An 18,884-nucleotide genomic window follows, 5' to 3' on the forward strand; every position below is an offset into this window, starting at 1 on the left:
GAGAAGGAAATGGCAAACCCTTCCAGTATTTTTGCCAAGAATATCCAAATGCAGTCATGAAGAGTCAAATATGTCAGAAATGACTGAACAGCAACTAAATTTCTCCATCTTAGACTTTATTTCATCTAGTTCTGTGCTTAACTAATATCTAGAGACCCAGACTTTTTCTTCTTCTCTCTTGTTTTGTAATCTTCATATTTGTATCACCTCCACACCCTTTCTCATGAATCTGTCTGATTCAATGTCCATATCACTGCCTAATTTGGAACCTGTATAGATGAGAGAACTTCCCATGTTGATGACATTTCTTGAGATATTTTGGTAGATAGGATGCTAGATCTAGACTTAGGAGACATTTTTTTAAACTTTTAAATTTTATTTGCATTTAAAAGCATTTTTATAACATAATGTAATAAAAAGATAATTGTACATGAAGCTACAAATCTACTAAGCACAATTTGCTATTCCTTTGAAATATACTACAAAATTATCATGTAAACTTTTTTTCCTCCCTCCCTTAAATTTCTATTCATCAGTTCTTTCTATGGACACAAATAGTATTTTTTCTTCATCTGTCTTTTACAGGTAATTTGAGTATTTATAGTGGACAAAATAAGTTATTCACTCAAGGTCATTCTCAAACCAATATTGCTGTTACTGAACACAGTGTTCTCTTCATCCTGCTCATTTCACTCTTCAATATCGTGTGCAAGTTTTTCCACACTTTTCTAAAATTAGATAGCTCATAATTATATGTTCTAACATGCTTATGGCAACTTTTGTGGTGGCAAAAAATTGGAAATTGAACTGCACCTGATTTTGAATTCTACTTAAGCTGTCTGATGTGAGTAAATCACATCTCAGATGAGGAACACCTCAGTTTTATTTTCAGTAAAGTGAGGTTATGTTTGTATTGCTACTTTTTTACAGCTATGAGGAAAATGCTTTGCAGGTGGTAAGACATTGTATAAGGGTAGATATATATTTTTAAAGCCTTCCCTGTTAAGATTTTGCTCTGTCTCTCCCCTTACATTGCAGGTCACCCCAGAGAGAAGATATAAGGAAAGGAATGGTGATAGAAATGAACATCATGTGATTGGAGTATAAAAGGACACTGGCTCAACGTGTGAGTGATGTAGACTGATATTTGTCCTTCATCCTCAAAAAAGACTATGACATTAGGGAGGTGATGCCATGACAAACACATGAACTGGTTTTGAGTAAGAGGTGCTGTGCTAAATCACCAACCTCACTTTGAATTTCAGAAACAGTTGAATCTAGTGACCAGATGCAAATTGGGACTACTGGAGATGACCCTGGATGTGACGCAATCAGGCTTAAGTGATTTGCCCAAGGTCTCCCAGCTAGTGAGAGTCATGTCTAAGGCCGGATCTGAACTCCTGTCCTCCTAATTCCAAGGTCAGTGCTCTAACCACTGCAGCATCTAGTTGCAGATGATATAGATTATACAGACAAGAAGAAGAATAGAAGAAAGGAAGGAGGAAATGAAGGAAGGAAGAAATGAATGAAGAAAATAAGGGAGAAATGAAAGGAAGAGGAATGGAGGAAGCAAAGGGAGAAATGAAAGGAGAAAGAAAGAGGGAAAGATAAAACAAGGGAAGGAAGGAAGAATGAATAAAGGAGGAAAGATTACCAGGGATTTGAATGTGAATTTAACCTGATTAGAGTCTCCTTATTCTGTGAATAAATCTCACCCCAAATTTGAAGGACAAAATCAATGAAAGAATCTCAGACATCAAAAAAGTGCTCAGAGGCTATCTAATCCAAATTTCATCTACATAAGAATGTCCTCTACCACATACCTGCCAAATGGATATCCAATTTTGCCTGAAAACCTGTAGTGAATGGGAACTTACTAGCTCCCAAGGATACATAGGTGCAGGATGACTTTTTTGAAGAGATTCACTGCAAGCTTAGATTTCTAAGGTTCAGTCACTGGCCTTGCTTTTATGCAGTGTAAGAGCAGTTTTTTAATTGTATGACCTCAAGCATATCATTCCCCCTCTGTAAGTCTCAGTTTACTCATCTGTAAGACAAAGGGTTTAGAGAAAGTGTTCTCTACACCAATTTTAAATCTTGGATCCTACAGACCTTAATGCAAAGAGTGCAGTCAAATGCCTCTAATAGGAAGTAAGATTGAAAACTTGGATAATAGCTTGCTCAGTTAGATAGCCTGATGTTTCCATAGTGGAGGAGGAGGAGGAAATTTATTTTTCTTTTAAAAAGTTAAAACTTAAAGACTTCAAACTTCGTTCTGACTGACACATAAATAGGGCTGGAGAATCAGCTCTGAGAGGGGGTGTCTTATGTACAGAGCAAAAAGAAATCTCAAAATTTGATCATTTGGGGTGATGAAATTATTCTGAACATATAAATATATTCTGAACACATATATCTTTACACATACAGACACATACACACAAAAATATATTTTTTTTTATTTCCAAATACCATAGTAAGGTTGGAATGGACAGCTGACAGTCATTTAGCTGTTGGGTGTAGGAAACCTGGGGGATAAAAAGCTTGGTTAAGTTTGACTGAATGGCATTCCCCTTGGAGCGGCTGATGACAGGTGGTAATTTTTCACCAATCACACCTCCAGGTACCATTTGAAAAAAACGAGTCCCTACTGGTTTTAAAAACTTCCTGTGTGGGTTCTTGCTATTAGCTAGTCAGGATAATCTTTGAAAGACAGTAGGAAAGAAAATGGCAGGTTTTTGGAGTGAATTTAGGCAGAGGGGAAACTGATTGACAGTCATGTTTTATTCTGAGAGAGAACAAGGAAAACACCTGTATTTCTCAGTTCCAATGCATCAATTAAAGGTTGCCTCTTGATTCCAACATTCTGGTCACTTTGGCCAAAGTAATTTAAAAGTGTGTGTGTGGGGGGGTTATGGCAAGACGAAATTATGTACATGTGACTTAGGACTCTGGACCATTTAATTAGCTTGCTAGGAGGTCCACAATTCATTTCAGCCCCCCCACCCCTTGGTTCCTCAATCTCTCTGTGTGGGAGACTTGTTGGCTGTAGAAGCTGACAGATCTTGGAATGCTTTTCAATTCTCCTTCCTTCCTGTGTGTGGCATTAGATTTAATGAGCTCAGATTCCTCTGCCTCCATTCTGTTGAAATAGTTGGGTCTGTCAAATACTGTTCATTTTCAATTCTGGATGTATGTCTCAGAGCACCATAAAGGCAAGGAATTCTGGAGAGATGATTTTGAGGGAAAATATGACTCAGTCAAAGGGATCAACCTAAAAAAGACTATCTTAAATCTCCTAAGGAAGCAAGGAGAGATGCTCAATAAGAATTGTGAAATGAGACCAATATGTTACATAAAAGACAATTTGAAAAAAAAAGGAGGAAAAAGTAGTAATCACAAAAACAGGTTGAATCAAGGATAAGAGCAGGGAGAGATGGTACTCTGGGGTATTGATTTGAACTCATCCTCTTTCTTCTGACTGGACTGTAGCTTAATTCTCCCTTCTGTTTACTCTTGTATATAAATGAGATATTCAGATATATGAAGTCTATCTGCTGCCCAGTTCTCTTCATGCCCTTTAATGTCTCTCACTGTCAGACACTGTTCTTCTCTTGTTTATGAGATCATGTTTTATTTATTTTCTGTTTAGTTGATTGCTTGATACTTTTGCTCTCATTTATTTTATCTGTTGGGAGCCACTGCTTAAAATTCTAGAAAACAACTATGGGGAAAGTTGAGAATTAAGGGATGGCTTCCATTTAAAGGAATTTATTAGAGTGGTTAGGAAGGCTGTATCACATGTGAATGATTTAGTTGATCATTAATTTTCAAACCAAAAAATTAAAGTGAATTTAAAATCTTGGAACTTAGAGGTTATCTTCTCTTCACTTTTCCTTCCCTTACAAGATAAGATTTATCATACTTTAGAGGGGATCCTTCTGCTATCCTAATAGGCTTGGCCAACAATGGGGACTTTACTGAGGCAGATGTTTTTAATATTATCTGGGCATCTTAGGAATTTTCTGTCTCCCTTTACTCCCAATCACTCAGGAAAAGAGAGAAAATATCCCATGAACTTTCTGATTGGATATGAGATTTTGAACTTCAGTGACAGTCTAAAGGAATTTTTAATGGTTTTGAGAGCTTCCAGACCTCCTCTTGAAATAGCCAGCCACCCTCCATCACAAGCAGATTGAGATGGAGATCATTCAAATGAAAGCGAAGCTTGAGTGGAAGAGGATTTCTCCCCTTGGCTATAGAGCCAAGCAGCTAAGGAGCATATTTTTCTCCTCCACTATTTCCTCAACTTTACCATTCCAGAGAGAGATTTATTTTGTTCATTCATTTTTTTGCAGGGGTAATTGTTTTTTTTTAATTAAACTTTCATTGTTTGGTGAAGTTTTAAAAACTAAGTGTACATGAGAGAGATGCCTCTGAAGAGGTTTTGTGTCTCACATGATATTATTATTATCATTATTGTTATTTTATTAGCATTTAATTTACTTCATTTTGGAATTAGGAAGCTAAAAGTTCCCCAAGGAGGCTATTCAACTACAGTTTAGTTTATACAATAATTCTTCTTAATAGGCCCTAAAACTCAAACTCTATAGTCACAAACATTTCTCTTGGAAGAATAAGCTAATTTTAGACAGGGTGTTAGCTCTGGTTTCAGAGGTGAGACTGTTACTGCTGCTGGTGGTAGAATATATGATAGAAACTAGAGGAGAAATTGTCAGCTGTGAGGCAGCCCAGTTATCATAGTCTATGAGGATTTTGGTTTTATTGCTTATGAAGGAAAAGTGAGGAGAGCATAGATGCTCTTCTTCTCCTGTCCCTTGTCCCCCATGCTTTCCAGTTATAGCTAATATGACACTTTTACAGATGGGGTGGAAACATTGGGCTAGATGACTTCTCAGGTTTCTTCTAGCATTAAGACTTTTTATAGAGTCCCACTTCTGGACTCCCTTATCTTTCCCAGGTGAGTGTTGGAGGGCGGGAGACAAGGATGACAAACGAGACAATACTCCATCAAGATCTCCAAGTGCTCCATTTATTTACCAAAACATCAGTGCCTAAATACCTTTCCAGTCTCTAATCCACTCCCACTTCTGTGGCACTTCATAGAACAAGGCTCTGATGTTCAAAGACACCAGGTGAATATAATTTACAATGTTCCTATTCACAACAGTTCCCAACAACTTTGTGAATCTCTTATATTTTCTCCTCTTCTTTGCTTCCTTCTTAGAATCCCTTGGTCATTTCAAATGCCACCTCCCACAAGGCCTTTCAGAATCTTCCATGTTGTTCATCATATACTCCTTTCAGTATTTGTATTTTTTGTATTTGGTTTTTGTAAATCTATTATGGATTTACTTATTTATATCCATTTTTGATTCCCTTGTGTAGAATGTAAACTCCTGGAGGGCAGGAATTATTTTAATAGTGGCCAACACATAACAAACTTCATATAATACTTGTTGGTCATGCTACTCTATAAAATTCTCCAATTTCATTGTGCCAAAATATATCTTTCTCTTACTTTCATTTATTGCTCCTATTTCTTCCCTCTGGAACTATATTTAAAAAAAAAGCTCTAATCCATCTTTTATATCTCAGCCTTTCAGAAATTTGGAAACAACAAATGTGTCTCACCAAACCTCTATCCCAGCTTTCTCTTCTTTAAGATACACATTCTTACTTCCTTCAATATTACCTCACACATCATATTTTTCAACCCCACTACCATTATAGTCATCTTGCAGTGGTTCTGTTTGTTTAGTGTAATTCTTGAAATCTAATACTTAGATATTAATTTAATAGTCCAAAGATATGTTAATCAGGGCCTATGGAACCACTACCTTTATTGCTTTAGACATTATATTGTATTTCTGTCAACATAACCCAAGATGGTCTTTGTTTTTTGGGTCAGTAATGGATTACTGGTTCACAATGAACTTAAAATCCCCTAATAAATCCCTGTGTCTTTTTCCTACTATTAAACCATGCGTCCCTCATCTTGGCATATTTTTTCATTCTTAAATTTAGGAAATCATGTAGTTTCAAGTTCAGACAAAAATGTCCTTCTTGGGACATTGTAGCTCAGTCTTTCCCCAATATAAATGACCTTGTAGGTAGTAAAGAGGTCTTTAAAATTCATTGGGTATCTTGGTAATATTTCTCCTATAACTCTTACAGTCCTGAACAGAATGGAGAACAAAGATTTTGTATCACAAAATGCAGTCCAAGATTGTTGAGAACTATAGTCTGATGATAAGAAATGATATTTTTAACTGTAAGAAACAAGGTCAATGAAACAATCAATAAGCATACCCATGCCTCTCAATGTACTGCATTATATATATATATATCTTATTAAAACCATTTAGGGATCTGTGGTATTACTGGTAAGGCTATTGTTGTGGGCTCCTCTGCTACTGACCTAGAGCATATACAGCTTCTCCATCTTTAACTGATTTTCTTTGTTGTTTTCCAGTGGAGAAATTCATTCTCTATAGTTTCTCTATTAACTGAGATGATCCTTGGATGGAAGAAAACAAACATTTATTAAGTTATTACTAATTACTAAATTAATGAAAAAAATCCTAAAAAAACCAGAAATCACATTTCAGTCCCCCAGATCTCTTTATCTGGAGCAGTAACTTCTCTGTATTTGATGAGGAACCTGGAGCCATTAATAGATCATTTCAGTATATTTTTTTGAAAATCACAATTCTACTTGGGAAGATGTAACTCATTTTATTGGGACTTACATCAGGTTAAGTTCTTTTAATAAATTATCTCATTTGATTTTTACAATAATTATACAAGAAGTTGATGAAACTGGGGTAGACATAAGTTGAGAGACTTGCCCAGGGTCACACTACTAAACATCTGAGCTAGGAAATGTCTGAGGCCAAATTAATCAGGTCATCCTGATTTCAAATGTTCTATCCATTGTACCTCTTACCTGGAACAAATATGGTAAACATGCAATCCACTGCTGATCTGGTATGGGAAAACATCCCGACTTGATAAAACTCTATGAGTTTTTTCTTCATTTCAAAGATCTTGCTGCATTTTGAAATTCACAGTATCTAAGCAAAGTTAAAAATCCCCAGTCCATATTGATTCCCTCAGTTTTCGATTGCCTTCCTAGGCTTTAGCTAAGAGAATGGAGCCTGGTAACACTATAATGTATCAGTTCAGAGGAGAGCTTTAAGGGCAGACAAAGACCCGGGGGGAACAAAGACAAGGTTCAATGAGAAGCTATACTCACAAGAATTTTCCTTTATCTGAAGGGTGCTTTAAAGTTTACTCAGAATTCTCCTCTATGTTATTCCTTTTGGTCTTTGCAGCAACCCTGGGAGGTAGGCAAGAAAGAACTTATAAACCTTATTTTTAGCTATAGAGAGGTTAAATGAATACTTCATGCATAACTATGCAAGTATCAGAGAATGGAATAGATAATAACTCTTATGAGGTAGCTGGTGATACAGTGGATTGAATACTAGGCCTAGAGGCAGAAAGATCTGAATTCAAATTTTGGCCTCAAACATTTACAGGCTGTAGAACCCTAAGTGAAAGTCACTTAACTTCTGTTTGTCTCAGTTTTGCCAACTATAAAATAAGATTAATAATACCCCTTATCTCTCTGGGTTGTGGTGAGGATTAAATGAATTATTATTTGTAAATCAGTGTCAATGTCTAGCTCATCGTAGATAATATTTAAATGTACCCTTTTCCTCAACTGCACCCCAGTTCCAGAAAAGCCCTTCTTTTTTAAAGTCTGACTTTGAGTAACTGCCAAACTTCCTAGCACTGTTTGCTTTGACAAGAATAAGATCTTTTTCTCAAGTTGTTTTTCTGTCTTAGTTTATCAGAGATGGAGAGAACAGAGATCTTGTGAATCCCTGGGGAATCCAAGAAAGATTAAATAAAATATGTTTTAATAAAGGATTCTCAGCCTGATTCTGATTGTTATTAGTGACAATTATGATAATTTTCCCCCTCATGTGTTTCTGAGATCCCCAGAAGGCTGCCTGCTGCAATGCTTTTCAGCTATAAATCAGTCTGGAAATATGAAATCTATTAGATGTTTGTCTCCAACAAAAGTAAGATCATCATGTCCAGGAACAACTGAAACCAGTTCCTCACTCTACAAAGGGGGAAAGAATGTGAGCAAGACTGGAACCATGTATAGACCAAGCTGATGACTGGCTAAAAGATGTGATTTGAAGAAATGAACTGAGAAGATTACAGATTAAAAAAACCAAAAAACTAAAACTAAAACAAATAAAAAAGCATAAAAACCTCCCATGATGCCTGAAATGCAATGAAAAGATATCCCCAACACTTAGTATAGAGTTTGATGCCCTAATAGATGATTAAAAATATCTATTTATGTAAAAAATATATATTTATTAATGATGCCTTCTCCTATTGATGAGTTCTTCCTTGGACCTCCATTTGAGGACTAGCTATTCTTTGTCATTCATGTTTTATCATTATACTTCAGTTACTTTCTCCTTTCTCCACTAATCCTCCCTTCTCCTATTGCCTAGTTCTTAATTCCATTTTCCTTCATTTTGAGGGAGAGCCCAGCACAACCACCTTTCGCTTTGCTGACTTCGTCATTATCCCCTTTCCAAGTATCCCCCACATTCAACACACTTTCAGCTCCGTTTTAGACATTACATTGCCTTCTTCTGTTATCATATAAGCTCATTATGGGCAGCAACTGTCTCTTTTCCCACAGTGTTTGGAACATAAAAAGTGTTTAAGTCTGTAGCCTGGAGTCAGGAAACCTCTTAGAGCAAAAGTTTCCTCATCTATGAATATTATAATATTTGCCTTAATATGTTATAACTGTGACCATAGCCAAATCTCTCCCTGAACCATCTAGAACATGAGCCATAATAACCGATGTTCTAGGATTGTTGGGGAGAAAGTTCTGAATACATTTTAAAACATTATATAAATTTAAATTTATAGTTATGATCATCACAATCATCATAATTATTAGCATTATTGTTCAAGCACCTGTTGATATGCAAAACATTGTATGACTACTCAGGAAGATATGAAAATAAATAGCCCATAGGACATAATAAAGTACCCAAATACAGAGAAGAGAGAAAAAAGGGAAAAGAATAAGCATTTATTCATTTATTACTATGTGTGAGGCACTGGGCTAATTATTGACAAATATCATTTCATTTTGGGAGTCATGAAAAAAGATGTTACAAGACAGTTTGTAGGAGGAAGGAATTACTTCTGTTGGCACAATAAGGGAATATTGAGAAAATTGAACTACACAAACCATATTTGACCTGGGGAGAGAAGGAAGGATAATATTTCAACAAGTGGAGATGGTACAAAAAACACTCCCAACACCTTTAGGAATGATTTGTATGATGATATTCAGATCGGAAAGCTCAAGAACAGTTTGGGAAAAATTGAATAAATCATTTAAGGAAGAGTGTGGTAGTTATTAGAGTACTAGAAACAATTGAGGTGTGAGCAAAACTGAGAAACTTAGTTCCTAGTCCCAGTTCCCTGGACAGCTAGATAGTGCAGTGGATAGAGCATCAACTCTGAAGTCAGGAGGACCTGAGTTCAAATGTGTTCTCAGATACTTGATATTTATTAGCTATATGACCATGTTTGCCTTACATCCAGGGCCATCTCCAGATATCCTGATTCATATCTGGCCACTGGACCCAGATGACTCCGGAGGAGAAAGTGACTTGACATAGCACCCCCTCCCTCACTTAAATCCAATTCACCTACTTGTCAAGGCACTACCCCTCTGATATCATGAGCCTCTTTGAAAACAAAAGACATCATCATTGACCAGAGCTTAGAGAGACTTTACCACTGGTTCTAGTAAAAACACCACAACTATCATGAATGTTACTGTTAAGATAGATACCTTACCTTTCTTTTTTTTTTAAAGGTTTTTGCAAGGCAAATGGGGTTAAAGTGGCTTGCCCAAGGCCACACAGCTAGGTAATTATTAAGTGTCTGAGGCCAGCTAGGTAATTATTAAGTATCTGAGGCCAGATTTGAACCCAGGTACTCCTGACTCCAAGGCCAGTGCTTTATCCACTGTGCCACCTAGCCACCCCATACCTTATCTTTCAATCAGCTAGAGCTAGCAAAAAATTGTCAGCATATGGTTCAAGAAGGCTAAAGAGTATAATGTGACACATTGAGAGTTGGGTCTCTGGGAGGATGGGACCCAACTAACGACATAGTTTTGACCAAATTAAAAGTCAGCTCTATGGATACAGATTTGATGAATAAACTAATGGAGTGAGATTCCATTAGATGAAACAGGGATAAAGACATAGGTGCCTCAGGTGAAACAGCACAAAAAATGAACTTTTAGAGAAAAGTACATAGAAAGGAAGTTGTAATTTTAATCTAGAATAAATGCTGATATTATGTAATGCATTAGTTCTTCTTTACTTCTATTATTATTATGATTTATATGTATTAAATATGTATTTCAATTTTATATATCTATTCACTTATTATTATCAGGTTTCTGTTAAATTTTGTAAGCAATTATTATATGACAAAGTACCTGTAAATCTCTGCACTTTAAACACTAATTGACCAGAGGTAAAATATCTGAAGTAGTAGGAGGTCATGTTGGTCAAGAGAGTTGGAGTCAGAACAAATGGGACCTTGAATTTCAGACTGTATTGAGACTATTCAATAGGGAAGGGGGCAACTATTCAATGTTTTGAGGAAGAGAGTGATATGATTGGACTAGTGCAGTAGGAAGAGAAGCTTGGCACCTATGTGAAAGGAAAATTGGAGGAGGAGAGACTGGAGAATTAGATGTGCTTGTATTCTCTTTTCATAATCTAGGTTTCAGAAAAATAAAGGCCCAAATTGGGGTGGGAATAGTGAAAATTGAAAAACTTATTCTATTAAAATTCAAATGTCCTTGGAGGGGGATAATAACTTTAACCATCTTCAGAGAACACTTCTAGAGACTAGGAAGAAATGTCCAAGTTGAGCTAGAGTTAAAGGGGAAATGAGGCTGAAAATGGAGCTGGTTCGGCCAAAGTCAAATTCTCTCTCTTTTTTCCCATTTTTATATAAGACCTGCCCTGAGAGACAGGGAGTTTGGTGCATTGAAAGGATATTGGATTTAGATTCAGCAGATCTGGGTTAAAATTTTAATTCTGCTTATGACTTTATGATTTCCCTATAAAAATATGAGAAAAATTGAACTACACAGTCTAAGTCTCTTCCAATTTGAATTCTGTTATCACTTGGCATCTAAAAAAGATTCTAAAATCTTTTGATATGGTAGCCAAAAGGAGGCCTTTCAGATTCTATTCAGGTCAGGCTTATGTCGAAGATTTGCAGTTTAATGAGGAAGAGAGGTATAGTTTACCTGAAATTGGACAAAAGCAATTTTCCTGTCTGGAATGTCTCCAATCCTCAAAGAACCTGCTGGAATGAGCTTCAAACTTTGAAGTGAGCAGTGACAAAAAGCTTGCTGAGGCTGCTATGAATCATGCACCGAACCTTCAGGTCTGTCCTAGTCGTGGCACAGGTACAGAAATGAGCATTATTCTCAGTTAGAGCTGAGGATGAAACTGGACTGGGTCCCAGAATCTATCTCAGATTCTTTTGTTCACACACCTCCCTCTTTAGGATGCAGAGAAGTCCATTATCAAAGTGAGGATTGTATTTGATGCAAATAGGCCCTTCACTGCATTCCTATTTAAGAGCTAGATTACTTTAGTAACTGCATAGTGTAATGGAAGAATTTGTATTTGAAGGATCTGGGTTCAAACTTTGGTCCTACTCCTTACTATCAATGCAACCATGGACAAAATGTTTAACCTTTGGGCCTCAGTGTCCTCATCTGTAAAATCAAGGAATGGGAGCAAATATGAATTTCTCAACTTGTATCAGGACCTATGAATTCATAAGTGTTCATATTCTCTCCATCAATGCAAATTAGTAGCCTTCCTTGAATTAAATTATAATAAATCTTAATATGGGGGTTTATGAACTTATTTTTAAATATATTTGAATAACTATATTTCGATTATTTTGTTCTCTTTATAATCCTATGCATTTTATGTATTTAAAAACTTAATTCTGAGCTGGGATCCATAGGAGTCTTTAAACTTATCAAAGCTAAAATATTTCTGGTTTAGAAGATGGTCATCTTTGTTCTTTATCCTTCCCCACCTTCTACCACCTCAGTTATCTCCTGTTGATCTGTCTTCTCCAGAGCCTCTTTGAATTTAACTGGACTAGATTATATTAGATGAAAGACTTCCTGGAGTTATTTGCCAGATAGGACAAAGCTTGTGCTTTGCAAACATTGCAAGGCCATATACACCACTCTGAAACAACTGAGCAGGACTTAGATGGAAAAATGGGGGGAAAAGAAAGTAAAATACCCATTTGCAGGTTATTTCTTCACTTTTCATTTATTCAATTGTCTATTCATTCATACATATATTGAATACCTATCTATGCTAGATATTTAGAGGAAACATTAAGATAAGGGAGAATACTTTGTATTAAAGAGCCTTCGTAGTCATTGGAGCTGGAAGGGAGATCAGAGGTCAGCCATCGTACCCCATCTCAACAGAAATCACCTCTATATCCCCAACAAGTAATCATGCAAAGCCTGCTCAAAGATTGCTAGTCAAGCAGGAGCCACTACTTCTCAAGGCAGCCCATTCCATTTCTGAGCATACTTGATCATTAGGATGTTTTACTTGTGTGAAATCCGGGTTCCATAGTTCTATTCCTTTCAAAACCAACTAAGTTACAGGAACCAATATGGTATCACTCTGTACTGTTATCCTCCATATTCACCAGAGTTGGTTCTATGAATGACTTCTGGCAATTTCCAAAAATCAAATCCATCTACAGGATGGAGACTTTTCACCACTTGAGGATATTTTAGTTAACTTGTTCCTAAACAAGTATATAAAGCAAAACAATTAGTATTGAATTCCATGAGAGTACAAATCAAGTACCACAAGAGCTAGATATTGACCTGGAATTAGAAAGACTCCTTTTACTGAGTTCAAATCTAGCCTCAAAAATTTATTTCCTCTGTGACCCTGGGCAAGTCACTTAACCCTGTTTGTCTCAGTTTCCTTATCTGTAAATTGAGCTGGAGAAGGAAATGGCAAACCATTCCAGGATCCATGCCAAGAAAACATCAAAAGGAGTCATCACTAAAAAAACAGCTAAGCAATAAAAACAGCATCTTGCCTTCTCTTATCCTGGGTGAAAACAATGATAGTGTGTATGTGTGTGGGGTGGGGTGGGGTGGAGCAGAGCAATTCCTGATGATTTTAGCATAGAAAAAAAAATTGAGAATTCTTTTCCCATCTCCTAGAATCAGAGTGAGTCTTTGGCAAAAGGGAGAGGTCACTCAAGAGATAAAGGGACTTATCCTTTGTGGCACTGTCTTTTCCTTTCTTTGACCATGTTATTCAAAATCTGGAGAGATATAGGAGTAGCTGGTGTGTCTAGGAGCTACATTAAAAGACTAGGATACCATGACTAATACTTCTTAGAAACTGCAACATCATGAAATGAGGCAATCAGGGTGAAGTCAGTGCATATGGAAAACACTTCTGAGTGAGATGCAGAAGCTGTTGTATGGAATAATTTCATATAAGAAACAGTAAAAATAATACATTTTAGAAACCCTATGGCTGGCAATTTGGAAGGTTGGGGAAATTTTGTCCTTTCTGTTTTATTTCTTTTTTCTTTTTTTAATTTTTAAAAATTTATTTTATCTTGTCAACCACATGTAAAATTTTAAACATTTGGTTTAAAAAAATTGAATTCCATTTCTCTCTCCCTTTGATCCCTTCTCCTTGAGAAGGCAAACAATTTGAAATAGATTATATATGTGAAGTCATACAAAATATATTTCCACATTAGCCATGTTATAAAAGAAAATGAACCAAAAAAGAATATTAATAAAGTATGATTTGATTGCATTAAGGCTCCATCAACTCTTTCTCTGGAAGTAGAAAGAATTTTTCATCATATGTTCTTTAGAATTTTTTTGAATCATTGTATTGCTCAGAATGGTGAAGTCATTCACAGTTGCTATCATATGACATTGCTACTATTGTGTATTTTGTTCTCCTGAGTCTTCTCACTCTGCATTTCTTCATATAAGAGTTGCAAGGTCTTTCTGAAATCATACTGCTCATCCTATCTTATACCCCAAAAGTATACCATCACAATCACATAACATAATTTGTTTGGCCATTCCCAGCTTGACAGACATCCCCTATAGTTTCAATTCTTTGCCATCACAAAAAGAGCTATAAATTTTTTGCAGGTATGCATGTATATTTATACCTCTCTCTTTCTCTCTCTCTCTCTCTCTCTCTCTCTATATATATATATATATATATATATATATATATATATATGTATATATATATATGTATACAAACACACACACACAAATTGCTTTCCATAATGGTTAGATCAGTTCACAACTCCACCAACAATGTATTGTCCTAGTTTTTCCATATTCCCTCAAACGTTTGTCATTTTCTTTTCTCTTATGTTATCCAGTCTGATAGATTTGAAGTAGTACATTAGAGTTGCTTTGATTTGTATTGCTTTAATCAATAGTGATTTAGACCAATTTTTAAAGCTGTGATCTGTTTTTTGTTTTTTTAATTTATTTTGTGGGGTTTTTTTTGAGTCAATTGGGGTTTAAGGACTTACCCAGGGTCACATAGTAAGTATCTGAGGAAAGATTTGAATTCAGATCCTCCTGAATCCAAGACTGGTGTTGTATTCAATTCACAACCTAGTTACCCCTAGGGCATTTTACATATAACTAGAAATGGCTTTAATATCTTTTTCTCAAAACTCTCTGTCATATCCTTTACTATTTATGTATTGGAAAATGACTTGCATTCTTATATATTTGATAGATGAAGCCCATAAGTAACATAAAGCTACTTGAATATGCCTTTAAACCCAGATCACTCTGACTGTCATTGATTGTTCAATAATAAGTCCCAGTCCAAGCTCCACTTGTCTTTTTTTCTTTTTCTTTTTCTTTTTCTTTTTCTTTTTCATTTTCTTTTGCAAGACAAAGGGGTTAAGTGACTTGCTCAAGGTCACATGGCTAGGTAACTATTAAGTGTCTGAGGCTGGATTTGAACTCAGATCCTCCTGACTCCAGGGCCAGTGCTCTGTTCATTTCTCCACCTAGCTGCCCCAAAGGCCTTACTTGTGTATTGTTTGTAGGTTGATGGTTCAGAGTGAATGTAAATAGTAATTCTTTCTGTTCTATCCTGAAACTCTGAGGGTCTTTCTTTCATATATACACACACACACACACACACACATACACACACACACATATATATTTATGAAAACATCTTTGCTTTGCTTTAATTCTTACCTAGTCTTTATTCAATGAGTGGGTGTTTTCTCAGACAACCTGAGCCCTGGCAAAATCCCTAGGTTAAAAAGTCCTAGGTCTTCCACTGCATCCAGGGGGTCATCAACTATCTATGACTTGCCACTGGACTCTGATGACTTTGCACAGCCCTGTCTCACTTAAATCCATTCAATTGCAAGTCATGACATCATTCTCATGATGCACTGTCCCTTTTCAAGAACAAAGGACCAACCACAAAAAACAAAATTACAATTGTTTAGACTAGGGAGTAGGGGATAGGGCAACCAAATTATCTCTGGGCTAATAACCAGTAGAAATATTGAAAATTCTTTGAAAATGGCTGTTTCTCCTCTCATAGACCAGAAAGTATATGATAGATCTTGGGATGGTTGCCCAAACAGCATGCAATTTAGTAGGTAATCCAGATATACTTAGCTAACTAAATTTCCTTGCTGGATGATTAATACAACTAGCTATTGTTGGAGGAAAGTTCTTAAACCACTCCACTAAAGGGGCTCATGTCTTATAGAAAGTGCTTTGTAAACTGTAAAACACTAAGTAAATGTTCCTCCTTATTTATTCCCTTCTTTTTTCCAGTTCTGCCCATCAGCTCAGTCTTGTGTCTTTTGGCTGCCATCCTGGAGGACTATGAATGCCCTTATTTCTTTCCTCAAGTCTAAAATATATTGGCATACCTGAAAAAAAGTGCCTTTGGGCATGTCACTTAAACCTGATTGCCTCGTATCCAGGGCCATCTCCAGTTGTGCTGATTCATATCTGGCAACTGGATCTAGACGGCTCTGGAAGAAAAAGTGAGACTGGTGGCCTAGTACAGCCCCCCCCCTCCAATCCAATTCATGTGCTTGTCATGGTATAACCTCCTTGATTGATATGATTTTCTTGGAGAATGAAGGACAAATATTATTATTATTATTATTACAATAAGCATTTAAGTGCCTACCATTTATCAGTCACTGTACTAAGCACTGAAAATAACCCACAACAACATGCAATGTGTTTTCTTCCTTTTTTAACATTGCTGTTGTATTGATAATAAGAGAATTCTCATGAATAAAACCATTTGCCATTCATTCATTCATTCATTCATGCATTCATTCAATTAACAATCATTTAAGAACCTACTCTATGGAATTCACTGTATTAGGCACCAGGGAAGATTAAAAAAGTAAGATATATCCCTTACGCAGAAAGCACTTACCTGAAGCAACCCACTGCTGAAGGATGAGTGACTTTAATTTGTAATTTTGTTTTTTCTGTTTCCTGTTATTTTTCAAGTTATCATTATTACACTTTTTTTCTATACCATCTGGGAAACAACTGCTCATTCACACTTCATTCCCTACCACTGAGACAGACATGATGTCCTGATTCCCATGGAAATTCAAATCCTGGCTCAATCCTGCAGCAAACTCAATCTTACTTCCTTTGCCTCCATCATGATGACTTAAAATAAATTCTTGGGCATCCATATTTCTGGAGTTTTCCTAAGAATTCTAAAGCCTCATTGGGTGTTGGGTAGGTTGTGTATTTTTGCAAATTCCTTTGTCCTCTGTGGATCACATGATTCTCCTCAAAAACATATTAAAGGATATAAGAGTATAGGATTGGGGTACTCAGTAGACATGGCCTACTATTAGATAAATGTCAGACTCATAATAGGTTTTCAATTAATTTAAAGGTTACTATTTGAGAAAAAGGATTATACTTATTCAACTTGACTCTCTTAGGAAGTCAGTCAATCAATCAATGAGCATTTCATTACCTAGTAGCCAACTTTCCAGTTATAAGGCAGTTTTTAGCGAGTTATTTTTGGCAAGTAAATGGGGTTGCCCAAGGTCATACAGCTAGATAATTATTAAGTGTATGGAGACAGCATCTCCTCACTCAAATCCAGTTCATGTGCTTGTCAGGGTATCACCTTCCTGATGGTGGTTTTCTTCAAGAGTGAAGGACGAACATAATCATCATCATCATCTTTATTATTATTATTATTATTACAATAAGCATTTAAGTGCCTACCATTTGTCATCCACTGTACTAATCATTGAAGATATCCCACAACATTGAATCAACAGAGAATAAGCTATCTATAAAAGGTGAGATTTTAACTGGAATTGGAAGAAATTTCAGGAGAGACAAAGAAGGAAAACATGTAGGTATGGGATTCAGCAAGCAAAAATGCCCAAAATTGGGAGATGGAGCTTGTTTAAAGCACAAATAGACCAGTGTTACCAAGTGGCAGAGTACATAAGAGAGAGAAAGATGTAAAAAGACTGGAAAGGATGGGGTTGGAGCAGGTGATGAAGGATTTTGAATGTCAAAGAAATGAATAGCTAGGAAAGGCAGAGTGGCATAGTCAATAGAGAGTTGGCCATGGAATCAGGATGACTTGGTTTGGATGCTGCGTGAGAAATTTCTGTCCAACTCTGAGCATGTGCTTAACTTTTCTGGGCTTCACCTTCCTCCTGTGTAAAACAGAATGAGGGAGGGGGTGACTCCAGTGTTTCTTACAGCTCTAGGATCCTATGACTAATGGATAGAAGTTGAAGAAAATTAGATTTCAGCAATATATAAGGATAATTTCTTTATTTATTAGTGCTGTCCCCAAATAGAATGAATTTTCATGGTAAATTATGAGTTTCTTTTCACTGGATATATTCAAATAGGAGTTATGTGACAACTTGTCAAGTATAATGTAAAAGTAATTCATATATTGGTCAGAGAGTTGTACTAGATGATTTCTATGTATGCTTTCTAGATTTATAATTCTATATCTAAATCTCCTCTATCTCTGGAGAGTCCCTGAGACTTGGTAGTTTTCCCAACACTTGGAGGATAGGATTGAATTCCCTGTCCCAAATTGAATCAAGTGACTCATATGAAGATCAGTGTCTTGACTTCTGAGTTTGACCATAGCCTCCATTCTCTAGAGAATTCCCCAGGCTGAGTTCTTTAAACTTCATATTGAAATAATGGATTTGTACAACTCTTCTACAATGTATTATTAATGGAAATTTGATATGTTAAGAAAAATATTTCAACTAAATCTACAAAGGTTTTCATCAATAGAACATTCAAGGTAATATCTAATTTTTTTTATTTATTTAAGGCAATGGGCTTAAGTGACTTGCCCAGGGTCACACAGATAGGAAATTATTAAGTGTCTGAGACCAGATTTGAACTTAAGTCCTCTTGACTTCAGGACCAGTGCTCTATCCATCATGCTACCTACCTGGCCCCTTAAGATAATTTTAGAAAATAACAACTGACCAGTTTCTTTCCTGTGTACCTTAGGGCGGAGACTGGAGAACAAAAATGACAGTAAGGCATTGTAATGTCCATTCAAATTGACTTCATGATAAATATGTGTAATAGGTACATATTTCCTTAATTTTAATGAAAAGCACAATTGTTGTGA

The 18,884-nt window shown here is 36.1% G+C and overlaps 1 long non-coding RNA gene across 1 annotated transcript in view; it reads left to right on the plus strand.

Moving 5' to 3' along the window:
- Positions 1–18,884, plus strand: part of LOC141508443 (uncharacterized) — a 142,923-nt gene that overhangs the window by 69,579 nt on the left and 54,460 nt on the right. The window contains exons 3-4 of the long non-coding RNA XR_012474418.1: positions 1,039–1,126; positions 1,266–1,419. This is a non-coding gene — a long non-coding RNA (uncharacterized LOC141508443). The remainder of the gene's footprint in view (positions 1–1,038; positions 1,127–1,265; positions 1,420–18,884) is intronic.

This window comes from Macrotis lagotis, chromosome 1 (assembly GCF_037893015.1).
Source record: "Macrotis lagotis isolate mMagLag1 chromosome 1, bilby.v1.9.chrom.fasta, whole genome shotgun sequence".
In the NCBI taxonomy this organism is placed as follows: Eukaryota; Metazoa; Chordata; class Mammalia; order Peramelemorphia; family Peramelidae; genus Macrotis; species Macrotis lagotis.